The sequence below is a fragment of the Babylonia areolata genome, chromosome 3, assembly GCF_041734735.1.
Source record: "Babylonia areolata isolate BAREFJ2019XMU chromosome 3, ASM4173473v1, whole genome shotgun sequence".
Classification (NCBI taxonomy): domain Eukaryota; kingdom Metazoa; phylum Mollusca; class Gastropoda; order Neogastropoda; family Buccinidae; genus Babylonia; species Babylonia areolata.
In genome coordinates, this window is record NC_134878.1 from 40,018,957 (window position 1) to 40,035,328 (window position 16,372).

Here is a 16,372-nt window from a genome sequence, read left to right on the forward strand (position 1 = left end):
TGTTGTGAAGTGAACAAGGCAGTGACGGCAACGTTTTAGTGTTGCCGAAGTACTTGAAATGCTACAAACTGAAGGGTCGGACATTGAAGAGGTGGATGATGATGAAGAAGAAAGTGAATTTAATGCAGAAAGCGAGCATGGGTATGGTGATTTGGGGTGAACAATTGGCAGTATTTTCTACATATGGCAAAACTGTAAAAATAAGATGAGAAATTTGATTTTTTTATCTGTAATAGCTAAACATGTATAAACTTGTTCTGAAAGTTTCATTTTCTTACACAGTATTTTGTATTTTTTGTAATTTTTTTCCAAACCCTTACAAATGGGCCGTCTGTGGGGAAAAGCAAGGGAGAAAACTTGTCGTCCCGAGTGAGTTAAAGCCATCTGATATGTATCACAGTTTGTTAATCATAATTTAGATATTGTGCTCTCTCCTATACCGCTTACTCCAGTACAGTGCTACATAATAACTGATTCATTTGAGTCACTTCAACACAGTATGAGCTTTACCTAAATCTATACTGTCAGTGTACTTTCACTAAATCAGCTTAAATTTAACCACTTTATCTACACTATTCAAATGTATTAGAAATGTCATTTGATGTCAGTGTTTGGTCTTCACACATATGCATTATCTTATGTTGTTGCTTATCCCAAACCCAGTGGTAGTTTTTCCATGTAATATGTATACATGTGCTTTATTATTCACTTGCATTCCTGACATGTACTTAATGACCTTTGTTTCTTGTGTCTTATCAGTGCACTGTTTTCTCTTCATTTTTGACTCACTTGTGTAAACAAAGTGAGTCTATGTTTTAACCCGGTGTTCGGTTGTCTGTGTGTGTGTGTGTGTGTGTGTGTGTCCGTGATAAACTTTAACATTGACATTTTTTCTGCAAATTTGGCATAAAAATAGGAAAAATTCAATTTTTTCCAGTCATCTTGTTTAAAACAATATTGCACCTCTGGGATGGGCACAAAAAAAGGAAAGAAAAAAAAAAAAAGCCAAATTACATGCAAACTGAATTTACTGTTATATTTATATTTTTTTAGTCTTTAAACTTGGCACTTTGATCAGATATTCTGACACAACAACAAGAGCAGTCATTTTTTGTTCAAACAGGAACTTCTTTTGCTAAACATGGAAGTTATATTTCTGGTGCATGCCTTTGCTGCAGATAGTAAAAATGGGAAATTAATCTGAAATTAATGCTAAGGGGGTTAATTTGCTTTTAAACTGATCTTTCTCATCTTACACATTACATTTTGAAATTATACTCAATACATAAAAAGCTTGTGTGTTTTACTCTCAGTGTACAGGGCTTTCACTATGTTCATTCGCCCCAGTGGTCTTTCTCTGAAAATACTAAAATCAATACTACGAGTGGGCTTTATAGATCTATTGGCTAAGCCCTGAAGGTCATGGGCAAAAATCAATTGCGTACACATATTTATACATATTCAAAGCACGTGCTCATATTCCTAACGAACGCGAAAGTCGCCATTTTGTTTCAAGTTGTTGACCTGCCTGTTCGATCCTATATTCAATTGACAACACATGATAACATGTGATGGAACGTTGAAGAAGGAGACCATTAAATATTTATTCAGAGAAAGATTTGTGAACGTCTCATCACCTACTGGATTATGCCCCAAACTGTCAACAAAATCAGTTGGAATTCACAGTTAAAAATAATAAACCATGAGAGTTAATACCCTTGATGAAACGTAAAACTTTCCAGTCTTGACTTAGTCTCAAAATGAAGTAATTTTCACTTCAAACGCCGTTTAGAAGTAATAAAAATAATACTAATAATAATGGTATTGATATGAATCTTAAGCATTGACAAATCTAAGAGCTTTTGCACCAGTCATTCTCACGCACGCATAACTCTAAAACTGGAGAAATTGAAGACAAGGAAGAGGCAGGGAGGCTATTTTGGGAAGAGGTGGGTTTTAAGGCCAGACTTGAAAGAGCTGAGTGTGGAGACTTGACGAAGCAAAAGAGGAAGTTCATTCCAATTGCAAGGTCCACAGACAGAGAAAGAACGGCGGCCAACAGTCGAGAGTTTGAATCCGGGTATGCGTAAATAGAGTGGATCCGAAGCTGATTGTAGTGAGTCAGATGGAGTGTCACAGAGATAGGAAGGGGCTGACTTGTGAATACTTTTGTAGCACAGAGTGCTGATCTTGTACTTTATTCGGTGTGAGACAGGGAGCCAGTGGAGATGTTGCAAAAGAGGAGTGATGTGATCAGATCTTTTCTTTCTGAGGACGAGTCACGCAGCAGAGTTCTGTATGCGCTGAAGGGACTGAATGGATGAAGCAGGCAAACCAGACAATAGAGAGTTACAGTAGTCAAGGTGAGAGAGAATGAGAGAAACGACAAGTCTAGATGTTGCATTAATGGACAGATATTTCCGGATGGAACTGATGCGCCGCAGTTGGCAGTAACAGGATTGACATGTCTGACTGATAAATTTTTGCATGGACAGTGTGTTGTCAAGGACAACGCCGAGGTTCCTGACTGAACTGGAAAGGGGGATGGATATACTGCCAAGTTTGATTGTGTCAGTTGTGATGGAACAGAATTTTTGTTTAGTTCCTATGATCATTGCTTCAGTTTTGTCTGCGTTCAATTCTAACTTATTTATTTAGAGTCACCCAATTTTGAATATCCAGGAAGCAGTTGGATGTTTCTTGCAAGAGCGATGACAGTTTTTCAGGTGTATCAATCTTCTGGAGTTGAGTGTCATCAGCATAAGAATGATGACTGACATTGTGCCGGTTGATAATTTCAGTGAGAGGAGCAGTGTACAGCATGAAGATAATTTCAGCGAGAGGAGCAGTGTACACTGTGAAGAGCACTGGGCCTAAAACAGATCCCTGTGGGACTCCATGTTCAATTTTAACGGTTTCAGACTGGAAATTATCAACAATGACAGATTGGAATCGATCAGTGAGATAAGATTTGAACCAGTTTAGAACAGTGCCATTGATACCTAATGTAAAATAAAGACGGGAAAGAAGGATTGAATGGTCTATCGTGTCAAAGGCGGCTGACAAGTCGAGAAGAATGAGAAGGGAGATCTGTCCTGAGTCGGACGCTAGCAGTAGGTTATTCAGGATGTGGAGGAGAGTGATTTCGGTGCTGTGCTAGGCATGATAGGCAGACTGAAAGGGGTGGATGAGATTGTTGAAACAAAGGTGATTGTTGAGCTGCTTCAGGACAGCTTTTTCAAGGAGTTTGGACAGGAATGGAAGATTAGAAACTGGTAGATAGTTTTTAAAAATGTTTGCGTCAAGGTTGGATTTCTTCATAAGAGGCAGTTTTGAAAGTGGATGGAAACGTTCCAGTGAGAAGGGATGAGTTGACAATGTTGGTGATTGTGGGGAGAAGCTGTAAGACATGCTGGGAAAAGACAGAGGCTGGTATAGGATCAAACTGACAGGATTTTATTGTCATTTCTTTCAGAATTTCATGGACTTCTGTTTCAGTTAATGGATTAAAGGAATGGAGAGGAGTGCCGTTGAATTGAGGATCAGGATGAGTAGGTTGGAAAGGCATTTGGTCTAAGATGGTACGAATATTCTGGACTTCGTCAAAAAAGAAAGAGGAGAAGACATTGGGAGTTCAGATAAAGTGTAGGCAGAGGATGTGGCATCGAGAACTTGAGAAGAAAAGAAGTTTGTCTTCGCTGATGAGATCATATGTTTGACTTTATTTATTTGTTTTCGGAAGATTTGATTGTGGACTTTCAGTTTTGCTGATCGCCATCACCGTTCCAATTGGCGACGTTTGCGTTTTGCAAGTTGAATGTCTTGTGTGTACCACGGGGTGGAAGGTCTATCAGGGAGCATGTGGGTAGTGGGAGGCGCATGTCCATCCAGCAGTTGAGAGAGGACAGTGTTGTAATGTGCAGAGACTTTAGTGTGGGAAGAAATTTTGGAAAGGCGTTCAGCAGCTTGAGAAAAAAAGTGTTAATGTTGATGGATTTCAGGTTGCGACGAGTAACGGATTTTTTGGTTCTGGTAGGTTTTGAAATATCAAGCAAGAACATGACAGCAGAATGGTCGGAAGAGAGTTCGTCAGTTACAGTCACTGACGCAATCATGGCATCAGAGTCACGTGTGATGAGCCAGTCCAACGTATGGCCAGATCTGTGTGTTGGTTCTGTAACAAGCTGAGAGAGAGAATGACTGGACAGAGATAGACATAGGCGTTTGACATCAGTGGAAGTTTGGTTGTCGAAATGAAAACTGAAGTCTCCGAGGATGATAAGTTTGCCAGAATGAAGGTTGTAGTAATCAAGTAATGTTCGGAACTCATCGTGAAACAGAGAAGACGTTAGGTTGTTTTTATGACTTGGAAAAGGACGATATAGACAACAGAAGATGACTGAGTGACCGGGAACACTGAGAGTGACTTTGAGCATTTCAAAAGTGTCATGTGGAAAGGCATGGTTATGGGAGAAGGAAATGGAAGACTCCCAAGATATTTCTATAGACGATGGCGATGCTACCTCCATGAGACAGTCGAGGTAGTGACTTGGTTTTATATCCAGGGGGGGTCAGTTGTTTAATTTTGGGTTCGTGACCTTGTGATTTGATCATGAAGACCACTACAACAGGCAGGAACAACGGTATACAGTGGACACTCTGGACACAGCTGGACGATCTCGACTTTGCTGATGACCTGGCGCTCCTGTCACACAACCACAGCCAGATGCAGGACAAGACCACTTGCCTGGAGACCATGTCAGCCAGGACAGGGCTCAAGATCAACAAGAAGAAGACTGAGCTGATGAAGATCAACACCACTGCCAACACACCAGTCACAGTCGATGAAGAGCCCATCAGGGAGGTGGAGTCTTTCGTCTACTTGGGAAGCGTGGTTGACTGACAGGGAGGCACGGACCGAGACGTCACAGCCAGAATCGGCAAGGCAAGAACAGCTTTCATCATGCTCAAGAACATCTGGGCATCAGGAGCAATCAGTATGAAAACCAAACTCCGCATCTTCAACTCCAATGTGAAGTCAATTCTGCTCTATGGATGCGAGACATGGCGGACAACACAGACGATGCAGCAGAAGATTCAGACATTCTTCAACACCTGCCTGAGGTGCATCTACAAGATCCAATGGCAGGAGAAGATCCGAAACGAAGATCTGTGGGAGTGAGTGGGACAGGAACCAGTTGCCAAGCAGATACTATGGAGGAAGTGGGGCTGGACCGGACACACCCTCAGGAAGCCAGTGTCCAGCATCACACGCCAAGCCCTGACCTGGAACCCGCAGGGAAAGAGGAAGAGAGGCCGGCCTCGCAACAGCTGGAGGCGAGATACCGAGGCAGAGCTGAAGCAGCAAGGGACCAAGTGGACTGGAATGGCCAGAACAGCCCAGAACAGAGTGCAATGGCGAGGGGTCGTCGATGGCCTATGCTCCACCAGGAGCGATGGGCAAAATGATTGAAATGAATGACCTTGTAATTCCAACCAGGTTTTGGTGAGAAATACGATATCAAATTCTTTTTCAAAAATATAATCAGAAATATAGTCAGTCTTTTGATCAGGGCAGACAGATTGAACATTGAACAGGCAGGCATGAAAGAGATCAGAGGCATGATGAGAGAAATTTAATGGTGAAACAGGTGAGTCAGACAGACAGGCAACGGAAGGAGACGATGGTGACTGAGCAGTGGAGGATAGTGGGAAGGCAGAGAAAGGTCCGGGAGTTGAGACAGGTATGGAAGGGGTAGAAAACAGACCAGATCGAGCCAATCACGGGAGATAACCACATTTTGGAAAAGTGTAAGAGAGGGCAGTGTCACGGAAAGTAAAGGAGTCATCTTGAACATGAATGTTGAGGCTGTCAGTGACAGTCACAGCAACAGCAGTGCTGACATCGAGACAGGACGATCAGTGCAAGGGACAGAGGTCCACAAACGGCGAAGTCTGCCCGCTCTGGTTCCTCTTTTTGTCTTTGTTCTGCCGGTGCCCAGGCCGATGATGGGCTGCGTTGTGTCATCGTCTCGTCGGAATTGTTTATGCCATGATATATTTGACAGCAACGCTTTGATGAAATTGACGTTTACCATGGTGACAGTAGCAGTGCGAGAGCAGAGGTCGGATGGTAAGAGAGGACTGGGCACGTTAAAAACGGAGAGTATCGTTGACAGGACGAAGATGGTCGCTGATGCGATAATGAGAGCAGGTGAGTAGCATTCATTTATGTCAGTTTGAAAATTGAAACACTGATATGATGAATATCATTTATCAAATTGTTCTAAAAAGCAAATAAAAGTGATAAAACTGTTCCGACCTAATATGTCCTGGAAAAACGCACACACACATATAAAAAATGTCCAGATTAAAACAAGGAAACCACAGATTCGACACAAAAAGGCAGAGGCCGCCAACACAGTGCAGCCAGTGGGCGCAAGGGCAGGTTACTCTCTTGTACTTGTACTTGGCTCTACATGTTATTAGTTTATAAAATACTCAATTTTCATATCAACTTTAAAACTACAAAACTAGAATGAGCATGAATGAGAAATTGAATCGACGTGTCATACATTCCTGGAGGGTGTAACAAAACTTGTACATCTATCTAGATCCAGAGAAACGGCTAAATGTTGCAGTGTGATTGCAGCGATAGCCTTTACCACGACTAAAGAATTTTTAATTGCCCTTAAAGATTTTTTGAATGCCCAAGACACACCAGAATAATATGATTTAAACAGCGTACTCATTGCGAATACCGCAATCAATTTATCGCCCTTAAAAAAAGCATGATTAAATATTAAATTTTTGAACGTCAGTTAAGCAGCCACATAGTGTATTGGGTTAAACAGTTTTTTCCCCACCCGAACAAGCGGGGTTCGAATCTGCCGTCAGGACTTTTTTTTTCTTTTTTTAACCCGAAGCTTTATAATAACAAATACACAACACATTTTAATGATTTTATTTATTTTTTAAGTGTATCACAAGTGAGTCTTGAAGGCCTTGCCTCTCTTGTCTCTTTATCTTCTCATAACTATTGTAAATAAAACAATAGAAAAACCCTTTTGTGACTGGCTATCTATATGTCTATGGGCCTGCGCATGGATATTTTCTATCCTTTAATATAGTAAATCATTATCAGTTCTTTTGTACCGTCCCCTTATCATAATAAACCACTTGGCTACATTTGAAATCCTTCATATACCTCATATGCAAAAGCAGCCGCATTTTCCCATGTACACTTACCTGTTCTGTAACCACCTAGATTTGATGGGAGTATGTGCCTCTGTTCAAGATCACTTGCAAGTTTCCTGGCTATTACGCATTCCATGAGCTTTCCAGCAGTGTTTTGCATGATTAGGATTCGGTAGCTGCTTACCTGACAATGGTCCTTTCCTGGTTTGGTATGGGTTTTAAGAAGCTGTGTGTCCAGTCCTCTGACACATGTTCATTGTGGAAACTGTTTTGATAGAGATTGAAAAGTTTGTTTCTTTCTTTCGGATCCTTTTTCTTCATTTGTCTTTAGCTTGGTTCCATCAGTATCTAACATATCTGGGGTTGTTGCTGAGCACGTTTTCCCTTCCATGCCACGATAAAATTGCCAAAACTAGTGTCGTAACTGAGTGCCTCGCAAAACTGTTTCCACTTGTCATTTTTGGTCTCTTGAGCAATGACTTCAAACTGTTTTGTTTTTCATTTTTGTTTGAATTTCTTTGTCAGGAAAAGGCTTTGTTCTTTCTTTTTGCCAAAGTTTGGCAGCCGCATGTTTTTTTGTTTGTTTTGTTGTTGTTGTTTTTTTTTTTTTTATCGAGGCGCTATGTGTGTCAGTATTCCACCATGGGGGCTGAATGTTGTTTTTTTTCCAGTTCAGCGCCGTTTTTTTTTGTTTCTTCTGCGTCTTAAGTTTCGGATGATTGTTGTCTCTTTGTTTTCAAACTGATATGGATTACGCGGTTTCAAACAGGGTTTATCTGATGGTTTCTCATGTAGACTGAAAGCAACCGGAAGGTGATCACTGCCTTGGTGTGGAAGCGTCTCCGCATTCATTCCTGCTCTGAATTTTGAAGATGTTAGAACGATGTCGATCACACTGTCACTGTCCCCTTGTCTTGTTTGAAGGCGAATTGGGGTTGTGGTTGTTAATGGGCTAAGAGGAATTAATGTCAACGTGTTGCGATGTGTCCCAAGCGATGGCAAAGTCATTTTTCTTTACAGTGAACTTAATGTGTTTTGAATAATCGAGATACATTGAAATAACATGATTTTATCAGTGGTATCGCTTCGAATAGAGTGATCAATTTGTTGCGCGCTGAACAAGAAAGTTCAAATAATATTTTTGGACAATTTAGGCGGCTTGCGCTTTGGCCCCAGGGAAAGACATTATGCTTCCTACTTTAACAATTGGGAATCAAATCTCCTCCCGTACCTTTCTTTCAGGTTCATAACTTTTTTTTTATTTTTTTTTATTTTTTATTTTTTATACTACAGAACACATGGTAATTCTCCGGCCCCTATCGTTACAGTAATTTTCTAGAACTGTTTTTGTTTCACACTTTTTTGTCCTTCACTGTTAACAAACGCGGATCAAATATCCTACCGCATCCCTTCAGTTTGTGTGTGTGTGTGTGTGTGTGTGTGTGTGTGTGTGTGTGTGTGTGTGTGTGTGTGTTTTGTTGTTGTTCAGGTTAATAATCTTTTTAACACAGAGCACATGGTAATCCTTCCATGTCAATGCTCTAATTTTCCAGAACTGTTTTTGTTACACACTTTTTTGTCCTTTACTGCTTTCAATAATCACTCTTTTATTTCTTCCACCAGTCTTTTCCTTTATTCATTATATTTTTTGGTATCTCCTTCTCCCTTAAATTGATCAGTCAAACATGTGTTTACGTATTTATCATGAAATACAGCTTAATTATGTTCATCCACCTCTCTCCCCCTCTCTCTATCTCTCTCCGTCTGTCTTATATATATGACTCTGCGTTTATATGCGTCAGAACCCTATAGCTCTGTAAATGCCAAATCAATAAATCTGTCAGTGTCAGTGTATATTTTTTTTATGTGTGTGGAGAGGGAGAGGGGGGTCTCTGTGTGTGTTTGTGGGGGAGCGCGGTGAAAATATGAATTTCAGTATGTTATATTGAGTAACAACTGTTTTATTTTTTAAATTTTTGTTATTTATTTATTTATTTTAAGAATTAAACACCAAGCCATCCGAAAAAAAAGGAAGAAAGAAAGTAAATCTGAAAAGTGGAGGGGGGCGGGGGGCCCCGGGGGGGGGGGGGGGGGGGGGGGGGGGGGGGGGGGGGGGGGGGGGGGGGGGGGGGGGGGGGGGGGGAGATATACACATGTATACATGCAAGAATAGCATGATAAGAAACACAGAGCTGCATTTAACACACGCACATCTGTACGCACATGGTCGTACACGAACCCAACCAACCCCATTTCAAAAACACATGTTCCCCCATATAACACAAGTAACACTGCCACCGCAAGCATGTACAAAACATTATACAAGTGATAAAAAGAAAGCAGTTCACCAACAGATAGATACCAGTATTACTGTCCACAGACTAGGCTACTGTTACTCCTTTGTATGTGTCTGTATTTAGCGCCGGGTAAAAAAAATCAAATAAGTTTTAGTTCTCCTGGATACAAGTAGATAAAAAAAAGATCTACATATCATCCTAAATTCTACTTGCCCTCGTAAAATGAAGAAACAGTTGATCATCAGTAGCGGAGTGCTAGCCCAGTGGTAACGCGTCCGCATTGGAAGACCGAGAATCTGAGCGCACACGGCTGGCTCGAATCCCACAGTCGCTAGTATTCCTCGATCACCCTCCACTAGACCTTGAGTGGTGGTTTGGGACGCAAGTCATTCGGATGAGACAATAAACCGAGATCCCGTGTACAGCCTGCACTTAGTGCACGTAAAAAAAATCCACGGCAACAAAAGGCCCGGGTTGTCAATGACAGTTTTCTGCAGAAAAATCAACTTCGATAGAAAAACAAAAAAGAATTGCAGGCAGAAAAAAGGGGGTGCCGCTCTCTCGTGGGGAGAGCAGCCCGAATTTCACATAGAGAAATCTGTTGTGACGTGTTTCACAATATACAATACAATACAATACAATACAATACAATACAATACAATACAATACAATAAGAAGTAACTACCGTTAGTGCAATTATATGTCAGCAGACAAATCATTTCACAGAAATTTGCAAGTGATAATTTGTCCAACAAAGCAGGATCCATCTCCAGAAGAGGAAGGCTAATGAACACCAGACCATCAGGGTTATGTTCTCTCCGCCCATAGCTAGGAGTTATCTCGGGCCGTCTGGCAGTTTTCCCAGACACAGTTCATAGGGAAATGTCAGGCTGTGGATCAGTCCTTGTTGTATATGCTGCCAAGGAACTGTTCAGGGAGGAGAAGACAAAAAAACAACAAACAAAAAAACCCAAACAAGCAAACAAACAAAACAAACAAAAACAACAACAACAACAAAAAAAACCCGATAGACTGAAACATTATAAAATGGACAAGAAAATCATTTGCAAAGACCGCTTTGAGACAAAGCGACAGACCTAAAGGAATCTGGTGAACAGTTCCCCGGATGAATCTGCACAGTTCTTCTGCATGGTGCTCCACCGACACTTCAGAGTTGAGGGAGGAGAAGATGTAAGGCAAGGTGTTAGAACGTGGTCGGCGACATATTGCTGACAGCTCTTAACTAGGCTCACGTGACAAAGTATTTCAGACAAAACTTCTTCGCCTGAGAGGCAGAAAAAAGGAGTGGATCTGTCGTTTCTGCGCTGACACTTTGTATTCATATAACAGGTTTTGTCTCAGTGAGACTGATTTGTTTGAGCCTTGTTATAGCTGTGTTTGGTTTATCCTTTTGAAAGATGACAAATAGGACTATTCTATATTATCGCCCTTTTCTCCATGCCGTCATTCCACATCATGGCTTTTTGGGCCTGGAGAATCGATGGCTTTGAGGTAAATGATCAATCACAATTTCCGGAAGCTTGGGCACTCTTTTGTCCTTCATTTCCCCTGACGGCATTGTTGGCCTTCCTGGAGTGCATTTTCTGTCTGATCTACGATAATGGAATCGTCTACGAGTTCAATGGATTTGTGTCAAATGGTAGAGTTATATATGGCAGCAGAGCAAGCCAAATGCATAAACGTTTTTGCACAATTCCATTACCATTTGACTGCTAATAAGCTTTTCGCTACTGAAAATTAGGCGCAGAATGTTTCTTGCTTTCCACATGACCATGTTGAGAAAATGTTTATAATACCGAGAAACAAGAGAGGCACAAAAAAAAAATCTAATCGTTGAAATGTGTTCTGTATTTGTTATCATGGAGCTTCGGGTTAAAAAAAAATCAAAAACAAAAACAAAAAACCCTGATGGCAGATTAGAACCCCGCGTGTTCAGGTGAGAAGAAACTGTCTTATCCAATACACTATTGCAGGTCAGGTCAGGTCATTAGATCTGCTACTGGTAACCTGTAATCCACTACAACCTGTTCAGGGTCGGGTTGCCGGCGACTAAACCGGCACTCCCACCGCTCCCTTCCGGGACTGGTGAGGCGGGTGGCTAGACACCCTTATGGAGATCCATAAAAGGGCGTTGGCTCAGGAGAGCCACCGACGGCCATCTAGCTCCACCGTGCTGTGTGCATGCCACACGCAGTTGGCCCCCGGGGGGTGTCTACCCATGCATGCGAAGTCTGGATCCGGCAGAATCTGCGGAAGAAACCTATCGGTTCAACGGAGAGGAAGGCGGTTACAGCAACGCACTGTGGAGTGCAGAGAGCAAGATGAGACACCGAAAGGATATCTTGGTCATCCACTGCATCCATGCTCATCCTCCAGTCGTCTCGACTTAGTCTTGCCACTGGAAATTGGTGGACCCGGACGAGAGAGTGAGGTCGACGTTGCGCAACTCCTCTTCACTTTAAACAAACTCATCGCGCAAGTCATCAGTCATCCAAATGACCTTTCATCCTTCATCATTTCATCACCCCGAAGTCCTGTGGCGACAGGCGAGCGACGAAACGACAGGTGTGGGTACACTGGCAGTCGCAGCCGCAGACCTGCACGCAGGCGGCTCAGGCCATAGGGTCGTTCTTCGTCGACAGGAGCAGCGATGGAGCTTGGCAGCCGTCTGAGCGTCTGAGCAGCCCTCTTTAGGAATGCACTGCTCACCTCCCTGGCATGAGGAAGGGGCTAGAAAAGGTGCCCTAAAAATTGCCTGCTCCATATCACCCTGGCCAGCATACCGCGGCTGGCGGGGACCCTACATCAGCGGTCGAAACAAGAAAGAAAAGAAAAAAAACAAGGATCGTTCCTCTCACCATTGGTGCTTGGAACATAAGGACTCTCCTGGACAGAGATAACGCGGACAGACCCCAAAGGAGAACGGCACTAGTTGCATCCGAACTCGCCAGATACAACATTGACATCGCAGCCTTGAGTGAGACTCGGCTTGCAGGCGAAGGCGAGCTCTGTGAACAGGGATCTGGTGACACCTTCTTCTGGAGTGGACGAGGAAGCGAAGAGCGACGTGAGGCTGGCGTTGGTTTTGCAGTAAAAACAGCACTTGTCAGCAAGCTAGCTGGAATCCCAAAGGGAGTCAACGATAGGCTTATGACCATGAAACTCCCACTGGCATCTGGCCAGAAGCACCTCACCATTGTCAGTGCCTACGCCCCAACCATGACCAACCCGGATGAAGTGAAGGCGAAGTTCTACGAGGACCTTCACTCTGTCATTGCTGCTATCCCTAAAGCAGATAAGCTCATCATTCTTGGGGACTTCAATGCTAGAGTTGGCTCTGACTACATCTCCTGGGATGGAGTGATTGGAAAGCACGGTGTGGGCCACTGCAACCCAAATGGATTGCTTTTGCTTCAGACCTGTGCAGAGCACGAACTGCTGATAACCAACACAGTTTTCTGCCTCCCTACCCGTAACAGGACGTCATGGATGCACCCTCGCTCAAAGCATTGGCATCTCATCGATTATGTCATCGTCAGGGAAAAGGGATAGGCAAGATGTTCGTGTAACAAAGACCATGTGCGGCGCCGAGTGTTGGACAGACCATCGCCTTGTAGTCTCAAAGCTGAATATTCGAATCCAGCCCAAGAGACGCCCCCAAGGCCAGAAGGCTCCAAAACGGCTTAACATCGCTAAGCTGAAAAACATCACCATCAAACAGTCCTTTGTGGAGCTGCTGGAAGATCGTCTGGAATCCGCCTCTCTGGACAACCAGAATGTGGAGTCTGACTGGAGGACCCTGCATGAGCTGATCTATAGTACAGCTTCAGAGATCCTGGGACCCATGACCAGAAAGCACAAAGACTGGTTTGATGAAAACTGTGATGAAATCAAGCAGCTTCTGGATGAGAAACGCCGTCTGCATCAAGCCTACCTGAGCAACCCAAAGTCCACATCAAAAAAGGATGCATACGATGCCATCCGCAGGACTGTTCAGCAAAAGTTACGCCAGATGCAGGATAAGTGGCTGAGTGACAAAGCTGATGAGATCCAGGGATATGCTGACAGGCACGATATGAAGAGGTTCTATGATGCCTTAAAAGAAGTCTACGGCCCCACATCCTCAGGATCACCCCCCCTCCTCAGTGCAGATGGAAATACCTTGATCACCGAGAAGGAGAAAATTATCGAACGCTGGGCTGAGCACTTCAACAGTGTCTTAAATCGCCCTCCCTTCATAAATGATGAAGCCATAGACCGTCTCCCACAAGTCCCCATCAACGAAGCACTGGACGATCCGCCAACACCTCTTGAGACCCAGAAAGCAATCCGTCTGCTATCCAGTGGCAAAGCACCTGGCTCAGACTCCATACCAGCAGAGGTCTACAAGGATGGAGGCACTGTGCTGAGAAGCTCCATCAGCTGTACTCACTCATGTGGAAAGAAGAGACGATCCCCCAGGATTTCAAAGATGCATCTATCATTCACTTGTACAAGCGAAAGGGGAACCGGCAAGCCTGTGATAACCATCGGGGCATTTCCTTGCTCTCAATCGCAGGCAAGATACTTGCCAGGATCCTACTAAACCGCCTCACAGCACACCTTGACCAAGGTCATTTGCCTGAGAGCCAATGTGGATTCCGGAAAGAGCGCGGAACCACCGACATGGTGTTTGCTGCAAGGCAGCTGCAAGAGAAATGTCAGGAGCAAAATGCTGATCTGTTCTCCACCTATGTCGACCTCACTAAGGCCTTCGACACCGTGAGTAGAGAGGGACTGTGGAAGATCATGGCCAAGTACGGATGCCCTCGGAAATTTATTTCCTTGGTCAGCCAATTCCATGAAGGCATGCAGGCTCGAGTCCAGGACAATGGCGAAACATCTGCTCCTTTTGCTGTCACAAATGGTGTCAAGCAAGGCTGCGTCCTGGCTCCAACGCTGTTCAGCCTCATGTTCTCTGCAATGCTTACTGATGCCTTCAGAGATGGCGATGTTGGAATCGGCCTAAAGTACCGAACAGATGGCAAGTTGTTTAACCTCAGAAGGCTTCAAGCAAAAACGAAGGTCATGACAGACATCATCAGAGACTTTTTGTTTGCTGATGATTGTGCCCTCAACGCTGGATCTGAAGCTGACATGCAACTCAGCGTCGACAAGTTTGCCACTGCCAGCAGGAACTTCGGCCTTACCATCAGCACGAGAAAACTGAAGTTCTCCATCAGCCAGCCCCAGGGAAACCCTACGTTGAGCCCAACATCACAGTCAACTGTCAGAGACTCAGTGCGGTGGAGCGGTTCACATACCTTGGCAGCACACTGTCACGAAATGTGACAATCGACGATGAAGTGAACGTCAGGATTGCAAGAGCAAGCGCAACTTTTGGTAGACTGAATGCAAATGTCTGGAACAGAAGAGGCATTAGTCTTGAGACCAACCTAAAGGTCTACAGAGCAGTAGTTCTCCCCACACTACTGTACGCCTGCGAAACTTGGACAGTGTACCAACGACATGCCAAGAAGCTGAACCACTTCCACACAACATGCCCCAGGAAGCTACCCCAGACACAGAGGTGCTCGCAAAAGCCACCCTTCCCAGCATCTTCACCATCCTGGGCTGGACACGTGGCGCGCATGCCAGACCATCGGCTGCCCAAAAGGCTCTTCTATGGCGAGCTGCAACAAGGGAAGAGATCACAGGGAGGTCAGAAGAAGCGCTTCAGAGATACTCTGAAAGTCTCTCTGAAAGCGTTTGATATCAACCCTGACTCCTGGGAGGAATCTGCAGTGGACCGTGACAAATGGCACGCTGCTGTGCACAAAGGCGCCAAGTTGTGCGAGGCCAACAGGACTGCTGCAGCTGTTCAGAAGAGGCAGGCCAGAAAGTCACGGGCAAACAAACTCCCTGACAATGGTATGCCTGTCTTTGTCTGCCCCAACTGTCAGCGAACATTTCGTGGGCAGATTGGACTATTCAGCCATCTGCGCATTCACAGATAGATTCATGAGCATCCTCCCCCCCACCCCACCACCACCCTCCCCCCATCCCCCAGCTGGATGACAACGATGGTCATCATCGATCTCGATGAACACACCACCCACCACCATCGTGGCTCCTTAACTGACGTTCAAAAATTTAATATTTAAACATGCTTTTTTAAGGGCGATAAATCCATTGCGTTATTCGCAGTGAGAACGCTGTTTAAATCATATTATTCTGGTGTATCTTGGTCATTCAAAAAATCTTAAAGGGCAATAAAGAATTCTTTTTAACCAGATTTGCATCCCTCAGACTCTCAGGAAGGCAGTTGTGTTGTTAGGTCACGATATTCCGATGTCAGGGCATCTCGGGGCCAAGAAGACCAAGGAACGTGTATTTGCTTCATTCTACTGGCCAGGTATGTGTGCAGACATTTCACAGTACTGCCAATCATATCCCCAACGCACTGTAAAGAAAAGAGTTCCCAGAGTGTACCAAATAAGGAAGCCATTTACAAGTGTTAAGAAACGTACAGTTGAGCCGATCAAGGGCAATATCGCCAAGCGGCTCGGTTACTGTACAGGCACACCAGCTAACGCCAGTCAGGTTTTCTGCCCAGTCCATTCTTGGAGGAGGCGAGGTTGCTGCTAGGTTCCTCGGTTACTTTTAAGGCAAGTAAGGCTTATGCTGAGTACTCCTCTATGTACATAGGTAGCTGCTATACATTATTAGTCCGTGACTTATTATTATTAATTTTTATTATTATTATTATTTTATATATATATTTAAACCAGGGTTTAATCTTGGGAGGGGGTATTGTCACAGACAACATATTGGTTCCACTGTTTGTGTTCTTTTTGCGTTTACGGAGGGCCGGGGGT